This window comes from Mustela lutreola, chromosome X (assembly GCF_030435805.1).
Source record: "Mustela lutreola isolate mMusLut2 chromosome X, mMusLut2.pri, whole genome shotgun sequence".
NCBI classification, from domain to species: domain Eukaryota; kingdom Metazoa; phylum Chordata; class Mammalia; order Carnivora; family Mustelidae; genus Mustela; species Mustela lutreola.
Genome location: NC_081308.1, coordinates 102,856,162 through 102,865,552, shown reverse-complemented (window position 1 = coordinate 102,865,552; position 9,391 = coordinate 102,856,162).

Genomic DNA, 9,391 nt, shown 5'->3' with positions numbered 1-9,391 from the left:
CTGCTGCAGCACTCTGTTACCTTCAATAATGTCATCCTCATCACTGTCCCCATCCTCGGGCTCAAAGCTCGGTTCTGCCTGCCAGGGTAGCCCAGGAGGCTGTTCTTGTGGATGGGCCAGAGCTGCCGAAGTCTGACTGTTCTGAACAACAGTATTCCTCTCATTTGCGGATCTCACAGGTATGACGAGGTTGTGGCTGTTGGCAATCATCATGTCTGTTACTTGATCAAGACTCTAGCCTGAAACTTCTATGCTGTTAACTTCTTTTTTTTTTTAAGATTTTATTTATTTGCCAGAGATAGAGAGAGAGAGTACACACAAGCAGGCAGAGAGGCAGGCAGAGGCAGCGATGAGAGAAGCAGGCTCCCCGCCGAGCAAGGAGCCCGACGTGTGACTCGATCCCAGGACCCTGGAATCATGACCTGAGCCGAAGGCAGCGGCTCAACCAACTGAGCCACCCAGGCGTCCCTATGCTGTTCACTTCTAAAACTTCATCATTAACAGCTAATAGTCTTTTTTTTTTAAAGATTTTATTTATTTATTTGATAGACCAAGATCACAAGTAGGCAGAGAGGCAGGCTCCCTGCTGAGCAGAGAGCCCGATGTGGGGCTCGATCCCAAGATCCTGAGATCATGACCTGAGCCGAAGGCAGAGGCTTAACCCTCTGAGCCACCCAGGTGCCCAACAGCTAATAGTCTTGTGCTTTGAGCCAGATGTAGTCTGGATATTAAAGATCCCTGGGACCTTCTCTAAGCCATGCCATGCGACCGTGACACTGGAGCCATCCAGATGTAGAGTCCCAAGGGCTTCTCAGTGCCCTGTTTGTAAAGACGAACCCTACAATGTGTTTCTTGGAGAATATCCACACCTGTAATAGAAGACACAGGTCTGAAGTCTTGGGGCATACCAATGACTATATGTGGTTTTTTTCTGTGGTTGTCAGGATACAGTAGATTGGTTAAAACATTATTCATCAGGACGCCTGGGTGGCTCAGTTGGTTAAGCAGCTGCCTTTGGCCTGGGCCCTGATCTCAGGGTCCTGGGATCAAGTCCCACACCGGGCTCCTTGCTCAGCAGGGAGCCTGCTTCTCCCTCTGCCTGCTGTCCTCCGCGCTTGTGTGCATGCTCTCTTTCTGACAAATACATAAATAAAATCGTAAAAAACAAAAACCACATTATTCTTTATTAGTTTGCCTGTGTCAAAGGCACTGTAGTCTGCTTCTTAATATTTTTGTATAAAAATCCTGAGCAGTGAATTGGCCATTGAGACAGTTTTGTGATAATTATCATCATTATTTCTAGGTAATAAGTCTTCATGGATGTCTGCGCAGCCTACTAAAACGTCAACATTGGGTATCTTTTTTTTCCAAAAGAGTTTAAGACTTTATTTATTCATTTATTTATTTGTCAGAGAGAGAGAGAGAGAACTCAAGTGCACAAGCAGGCAGAGCAGCAGGCAGAGGTGGAGAGAGAAGCAGGCTCCCTGCCAAGCAAGGAGCCTGATGAGGGACTCGATCCCAGGACCCTGGGATCATGACCTGAGCCGAAGGCAGCAGCTTAACCAACTGAGCCACCCAGGCATCCCTAACATTGGGTATCTTATGAAAATGTTGCAGTAACCTGTAAAACTCAAATTCTCCAGGTGTTTTTTTTTTTAATCTTTCCAGTGAAAACTGATGAAATTCAGCTCCAGACTTGCCCTTCACCTCCATGGAGCCCAGGCAGCCGCTGCCCGGCCCTAGCCGGTGGCAGTGGTTCATGCTGAGGCCTGGCCACCCCTTGTGACCGCAGAGAGCAGGGAGCGAGTGTGCGGCTGGTGGGCTGGGGACATGTCACCCCACGTGCCGGGACCGAGGGGTGGACTAATGCCAGTCTTTTTTTTTTTTAGATTTTATTTATTTATTTGACATAGACAGCGAGAGAGGGAACAGAAGCAGAGGGAGTCAGAGAGGGAGAAGCAGGCTTCCCGCCGAGCAGGGAGCCCGACGCAGGGCTCAATTCCAGGACCCCAGGATCATGACTCCAGCCAAAGGCAGATGCCCCACAACTGGGCCACCCAGGCGCACCTACGGGTCTTCAAAGCAAGTAGGAATCCTCTGAATGGGGGGTTATCAAACTGGTCTGTCTGGTCTTGCAGAGCCTGTGAACTAAATTTCTGCATCTTTAAATGGTTGAGAGAAATCCAAAGACCATTTTGGCATTTACTAGATCTAGATTTACTGGGCGTTTATGTGTCAAGCACTGTTCTAGGTACCTGGGAGAAGCTGGTAGATAGAGCCCTGTATGTCAGGCTGGTAACAGACCACTACGGAAGCCAGAACAAACATCTGGGAAAGGTGGGAAGGGAAACAAAGTTTCCTAATTATGTGTGGAATGAAGGTGAAACTATAGCAAAGAGAAAGTGGGGAATCAAGTTTGGGGGCAATCCTATATCTGGTTTGTAGGGACCCCATAGTGGAGGCAACAAGTGGTAGGCATGGCATGGCACAGGGCTCCCCAGCCTAGCACCCCGTTAGCAGGCTCTGATGACCATAACCCTTAAGGACCAGTGATGACCAGAAATTGGAAGAGTGAGCTACAGTATACCAACTCACCAACCTAGGAACCTGGGAGCTGTGGCTGTGTGGATGGCAGTAAGCGTCAGCCTGCGACAAGTGTCCACAGGGCCAAAGTGGAGGGTCTTGGTCTGATCAGCAGTCGTGCATGTGATGTTTTGGAATATTAAAAATACCTTCGCCTCAGGGTGCCTGGGTGGCGCAGTGGGTTAAAGCCTCTGCCTTCGGCTCAGGTCATGATTCCAGGGTCCTGGGATCGAGCCCCGCATCAGCGCTCTCTGCTCAGCAGGGAGCCTGCTTCCTCCTCTCTCTCTCTGCCTGCCTCTCTGCAAACTTGTGATCTCTGTCTGTCAAATAAATAAATAAAATCTTTTAAAAAAAAATACCTTCGCCTCACTCTTCCGAGGAGGCTGGGACAGGGCGAAGTTGGCACTGATGCGGAGGGAGCTTCCCTACGGACCTTACGTAGCTAGTGTTGGAAATGAGAGGGGGAAACGGTGTGGACAGGAGGGTGGGCTTCTTGTGCAAAACGGGTTCCTGTTGAGCCTGGGAGGTGGCTCTGGTTCCCGCAGCCTCTCCCTAGCTCGTCCACCTGCCCGTGTTCCATTTCCCAGATGGGAGGGATGAGATCGGCTCCTGAGGAGGCATACTGGGAGCTTGAGACATTTAAGATCCACACTGACAAACTGCAAGAGGTAGGGCGCTCGAATTTTGTGGGGTTGACCCAGCGTTGCTGCTGCCTACCCCTCCCCGGAGCTGGGATCCGAACCCTGCCCTTCTTTTGCTGGCTGTAAGCCTCAAGAAAACAAGAGGGCTGGGGAGTGAGCAGAATTGAAGTTTCCGGGTGCATGCGTCCCCCCGCCGATGTGAGTGACAGCGCTGGGTAAAGCTAAGGAAAAGAGCCCGTTAGTGAGGGGGCAGATGGTCAAGGGAGAAGTCAGGTCGGGGCTCGGTGTCCGCCTCTAGATCGATGCCACTTCCCTTCCAGTTCCAGGATTCTGATTTGGAGTACGTGAACCCCTCAAGGGCAACATGGGAGTGGCAGTCCTGGGTCCTGCACCCAGCTCCCTCCCTGGGTCAGCTGTGCAAACTTGATCTCCTAAGAGCCTTACCCAGGGGCGCCTGGGTGGCTCAGTGAAGTGTCTTCCCTGGGCTCGGGTCATGATCTCAGGGTCTGGGATCGAGTCCCGCATCGGGCTCCCTGCTTGGCGGGAAGCCTGCTTCTCCCTCTTCTGCTTCCCCCTCTTGTATTCCCCCTCTCACCGTCTCTCTCTCTCTCTCTCTCTCTCTCTCTCTCTCTCTGTCAAATAAATAAATAAAACCTTTAATAAAATAAAAAAGAGAGAGACTTAGGGGCGCCTGGGTGGCTCAGTGGATTAAGCCGCTGCCTTCGGCTCAGGTCATGATCTCAGTGTCCTGGGATCAAGCCCCACACCAGGCTCTTTGCTCAATGAGGAGCCTGCTTCTTTCTCTCTCTCTCTGCCTGACTCTCTGCCTACTTGTGATCTCTCTCTCTCTCTGTCAAATAAATAAATAAAATCTTTAAAAAAAAAAAAAAAGAGAGAGAGAGACTTAGCCAAAATCATTCCTATGTTGGGTTTGTAAGGACTGGAAATGTCTATATAAGATCTGTTGTACCGAGTGTTCTCCCATTGTACCGGTTTGAGAAGGTTCTGCAACTCTTATTCCTGCCAGTCTACCAACTAAAATTTTGAGTGCTAGCTAGCACTCAGTGCTAGCTGCTGTTAGCAGGAATGGCAATGAGAACCAGATTGGACAGAGTGAAATGTTAACTGTTAACACTTCACCGGACCTCTTCTAGGCCAGGGACATGAATGTCCAGCCCCTGCCCATGCAAAACCCTGAGGAGTGTTTGGGCAGCCAGAGCCCAGTGTGGCCTGAAAGAGTACTGCGGTGAGCACCGCATGCAGCTGTTAATGTGCCTGTGTCCCTCGTCTGTGCAGATCTGGAAAAGAGGGAGGGATGGTGGCAGAACCTCATCTAGGAGAACCGACTGGCCTGACCGAAATAAATGGTTTGACAGTTATTCTTCACTGGGAGCAATTCTGTGGCTTGCAGCCCTCTCTGCCCCTCCCAGGGGACATTTGACAATGTCTGACGTCTTGGCTTACGACAGTGGGAAGGAAGGTGCCACTGACAGGTAGTGGGTAGAGGCCCGGGATGCCGCTAAACATCCTTCCATATGGGGCGCATGGGTGGCTCAGTTGGTGAGGTGTCTGCCTTCAGCTCAGGTCACGGCCTTGGAGTCCTGGGATGGAGCCCCACATCGGGCTCCTTCCCTGGCAGGGAATTGGTTTCTCCCTTTCCATCTGCACCCCCCCATGTTTTCTCTCCTCTCTCTCTCTCTCTAATAAATAAATAAAATCTTTAAGACAGAAACATAAAAAACCATCCTTCAATGCACCGGGCATTCCTCCACAAAGAAGCAAAGAATTGTCTGACCCCAAATGTCAATAGTGATGAGTCTGAGAAATCCTGGCTTAGAAGCATGGCAGCCAGCCACAGGTAGCTTTAGGAAACACAGGTACTGCTCAGCACACCACTCCCCTTTCCCACCACTTCACACTCCTTGTGGGATCAAGTCTTAAAAGGGCCCCAAAGAAGCATGGCACGGCTCCTACCCCCTCTTCACTCTAAGCTGGATCCAGCCACCCTGGCCTCTTCGTCTCCTGGAGCCCCAAGCTCCACCCTGCCTCAGGGCCTTTGCGCATGCTATCCCCCCATAGGGAATGTTCTCCCTCTTCACTTGGTGAAACTCCCATTCGACCTTCGGGTCTCAGCCTACTTTCCACCTTCGCAGAGACATGTTTCCTGACCCCCCGCTCTCTCCCCTCTATCCAGCTGGGTCCTTCTCCTTAGTACCTCTGCAGTTGGCCTGTAGGTGTCCTTCAAACTGTCTCTGTGAAGAAAATGAGTGCAGTTCAGCCCTTCAACAGATGAATGGATAAGGAAGATGTGGTCCATATACACTATGGAGTAGTATGCCTCCATCAGAAAGGACGAATATCTAACTTTTGTAGCAACATGGACGGGACTGGAAGAGATTATGCTGAGTGAAATAAGCAGAGAGAGTCAATTATCATATGGTTTCACTTATTTGTGGAGCATAACAAAAAGCATGGAGGACATGGGGAGAGAGAAGGGGGTTGGGGTAAAGTGGAAGGGGAGGTGAATCATGAGAGACTATGGACTCTGAAAAACAATCTGAGGGGTTTGAAGTGGCGGGGGGTGGGAGGTCGGGGTACCAGGTGGTGGGTATTGGAGAGGGCACGGATTGCATGGAGCACTGGGTGTGGTGCAAAAATAATGATACTGTTATGCTGAAAATAAATAAATTTTTAAAAAATTAAAAAAAAAGTAGAGCCCTTAGTACAGAGTTTAGTACACAGTAGGAACTCAATAAATAATGTTTATTATTATGGAAACCACAAAAAAAAAATGAGTGCGGTTCATTCTCTGCCTCCCTCCCTAGACCGGACTCTACAAAGACAGGGGTGGATCTGCCCTGCTCTGCGGCAGATTGCTCTCACCCAACCCCACATTTGACACAAAGGAGGGGCTCTGGCAGTGTCCGTCCGGAGCCAGCCAGTGGATGAAGGGGGGTAACAGGCATGGAAGGGAGCAAGAGCAGTACAAACTGGGGGCCTGAACACATAGACCAGGAGTCAGGGCGCCGTGACTTGCCTAGGGACGTGGGGAAGGCCTCGGCCAGGTTCCCAGAAGGACACACTGGGAGCCCAGCCCTCTCCCCATAGCCCTCACCATGCACGCGCAGCGGGTAGGTGGCTGGAGTATGAGGCGCTAGCGAAAGGACCTGGAGAAGGGGGCCTGGCGGACATGGCACTGTTCATACCACTCACTGTCTGGGAGGAGGACCTCTTTTGCCGCAGCCACGGGCACCCGAAGCTTGGTCCTTGTCAAGACCACTTGAGGCTGCGCAGGGGAAGCTGCTGGAACAGCCAGAGGGACTTGGCTCTCACTCAGCCCGCCCTGAAATGCAACTGTTCTCTTGATCAATTTGAATGATTTAGATTCCAGCGGAGCGGATAATGCAGACTGTTCAGCGAGGCTCCAGAAAGACAGACATGCACAGAACAGTAGTGGGGAGGGAAATGTTGGAAAAGCAGACCCAGGAAGCAAAGACCCAGCTGCGCAGGCCAGACCCAAGTCAGTTCCGAGAAGAAGCAAAGAAAAGGGGAAAATTTAAAATTTAACACCTCCCCCATCCAACCAATCTGGAATTACAGGCTATTTTTAAAATTCTATTAAAATATTACATACAGGGGGTGCCTGGGTGGCTCAGTGGGTTAAAGCCTCTGCCTTCGGCTCAGGTCATGATCGCAGGGTCCTGGAATAGAGCCCCGCATCGGGCTCTCTGCTCGGCGGGGAGCCTGCTTCCTCCTCTCTCTCTGCCTGCCTGTCTGCCTACTTGTGATCTCTGTCTGTCAAAAAAAATAGGTGAAATCTTAAAATATATATATATATATATATATATTACATACAGGGGCACCTGGGTGGCTCAGTGGGTTAAAGCCTCTGCCTTTGGCTCAGGTCATGATCTTAGGGTCCTGGGATCGAGCCCTGTATCGGGCTCTCTGCTCGGCGGGGAGCCTGCTTCCTCCCCCTCTTTCTGCCTGCCTCTCTGCCTACTTGTGATCTCTGTCTGTCAAATAAATAGGTGAAATCTTTAAAAAATATATATTATATACAGGGGCGCCTGGGTGGCTCAGTTGGTTGAGCATCTGCCTTTGGCTCAGGTCATGATCCGGGGGTCCTGGGATCAAGCCCCGAGTTGGGTTTCCTGCTCAGCTGGGAGTTTGCTTCTCCCTCTGCCCTTCCCTGATGCTCATGATCTCTCTCTCTTAAAAAAAATAAATAAAATCTTATATATACACACACACACACACACACATATGTATATATCATACAAAAAGGTGCACATATCTATTATAAGTGTATAGCTTGATTAATTTTCACAGGGTGAATTCAATGGTTCACCACCATCCAGGTCAGGCAACAGAACGTGATCAGCATCCCAGAAGCCCCTCCTTGGGCCCCCTTGCAGGCACCATCACCCCCAAATGTAACCACTGTCCCAACAGCTAACAGCAGAGGGTAGTGTTGCCTATGCTTGCATTTTATATGAATGCAATAATTACCTTTCTTTTGCTCATTCACCATCATATGAGATTTTGTTACTGTGTGCAGTTGTGGGTGATTCATTCTCATTGCTGTACAGTATATTAACCTTAAAAATAAAGCTCAGGGGCGCCTGGGTGACTCAGTCGGTTAAGCGGCTGCCTTTGGCTGGGTTAAGCCTCTGTCTTCATGATCCCAGGGTCCTGGGATTGAGCCCCACGTGGGGTTCCCTGCTCAGCAGGGAGCCTGCTTCTCCCTCTGCCCATCCCCGGCTTGTGCACACCGTCCAAGTAAATAAATAAAATCTTAAAAAAAAACTTGTGACACCAACAAAAATGAGTTTATTCAGGAACAGCAGATTATTGCATTTCAGGACACGCAAACCAAGGCAAAAGCAGCAAACAAAGGAGGCTCTTTTGGAGAGGAAAGGAGAGTTGGGAGAGGCTGTTATAAACAAAAAAGTCCGTTGGAGGGAACTGGGAATTCAGAGTGTGGTGGTTTCTCATTGGCTGAACTATGGCAGCTGCTCATTGGCTTGGCAAGGAGAAAATCATTCTTCCTCCTCTTTGGGGGGTCAAGTGTGGGCTTCTTCCTGCTGTGGTCTGCAGGTGACTGTGACTGGTGGGGCATGGGAGCTCGCCTTTCTGGCCTCCTGACTCCATTTTATTCTGATTATTTTTATTTTTAATTTATTTATTTTTTAAAAGATTTTATTTGTTTATTTGACAGAGAGAGACAAAGCCAAAGAGAGAACACAAGCAGGCTCCCCGCTGAGCAGGCAGCCCCATGAGGGGACTCGATCCCAGACCCCCGGATCATGACTTGGGCCCAAGGTAGAGGCTTAATGACTGAGCCACCCAGGCACCCCTATTCTGATTATTATTTTTTTTAATTGTGTATTTATTTTGAGAGAGAGAGCGAGGACAGGGCAGAGGGGAAAGGAGGGGGAGAGGGAGAAAGAATCAGAAGTAGACTCCATCCTGAGCGAAGAGCTCATGGTGGGCTCTACCTGGGGCTCAGTCCCCCCACGGGGAGATCATGCCTGAGCCAAAACCAAGAGTCAGCTTCTTCACCGGCTGAGCCAGCCAGGCGCCCCTCCTGACTCCATTTAATTTAATTAATTTATTTTTTAAATATTTTTAAATTTATTTATTTGACAGACATAGATCACAAGTAGGCAGAGAGAGAGGCAGAAGCAGGCTCCCCGCTGAGCAGAAAGCCCAATGCGGGGCTCGAACCCAGGACCCCGGGACCATGACCCCAGCTAAAGGCAGAGGCTCTAACCCACTGAGCCACCCAGACACCCCCTGACTCCATTTCAAATGAGGTTTCCTTTTATCAGTTTTCACAAGTGTTCCAGCATGTGGAAAAAAAAAAACCAACAACCACAATTTATTTCCCCCATTTTCTTCTTGATAGGCATTTGGATAGTTTCCAGTTTGGGGCCTTTATAGAGCTGCTGCGAACATCTTGGTGCATATCTTTTGTTGAATATGTGTATGCATCTCATTACGTGTGATTTAATTTTCATTTTATATTTCTCAGGATATAGACCTAACAAAAATATTTTTATAATGAGAAGGAAGCTAATTAAAATTTCTATGAGGAGCATATGTTTATAATCAGAAAAAAAAAATTCTTTTTAAAGAACAGGGAAGGTAAACAACTTTCGGGG